We start from the raw sequence: 519 nt of genomic DNA, 5'->3' as shown, positions 1-519 counted from the left end.
GTCACGAGGGGCGGGTCTTATGCAGATAAGGCATGGTTGGATCCCTGGTGTTGAAACCTGATGATTTTCCTGGACCAGGGAGATAATGTAGGGAGGATTTTGGAAGCTGGGTGCATCTGCTGCATGGACAGGCTAGGAGGACCCGAGAGTGTGTGAAGGCAAATGAGTATGAGTGAAGAGTGAGGCACTCAGGAGGCTTATGCGGGAGGGTGCAACAGTGGTCATACTTACCTGGCAGGGGAGATACCATGATCACGAAGGTGGTTTTCCCAGGGCGAAGTTTATTTATTGAACTCTGGATGTGCTAAACCCTGCGATTTCTCCAAATGTGTTGAAACTCCACTACATAATTTGTGGTAGTGGGGGACTGCATTCATGCTTTCTCCTGTTTTCTGGTTAAATGTGAGATCAGACTGTTTAATTTTCAGTTTTTTTGAAGCCACCTCGTTGCGTAGAGAGTGTAACATACATGAACTTTTCCGGTGCCTCTAGAGATAAATTTTTTGCATATGTTCTTAC

The 519-nt window shown here is 46.1% G+C and overlaps 1 non-coding gene across 1 annotated transcript; it reads left to right on the top strand.

The window, feature by feature from the left end:
• Positions 1-223: 223 nt before the first annotated feature.
• Positions 224-388, top strand: LOC111814963. Its single transcript, XR_002819804.1, has one exon. It is a non-coding gene; the product is annotated as a U1 spliceosomal RNA (small nuclear RNA).
• Positions 389-519: the final 131 nt, after the last annotated feature.

This window comes from Octodon degus, unplaced genomic scaffold, assembly GCF_000260255.1.
Source record: "Octodon degus isolate 3935 unplaced genomic scaffold, OctDeg1.0 scaffold04232, whole genome shotgun sequence".
Lineage (NCBI taxonomy): Eukaryota > Metazoa > Chordata > Mammalia > Rodentia > Octodontidae > Octodon > Octodon degus.
This window is presented reverse-complemented; position numbering and strand designations above follow the sequence as displayed.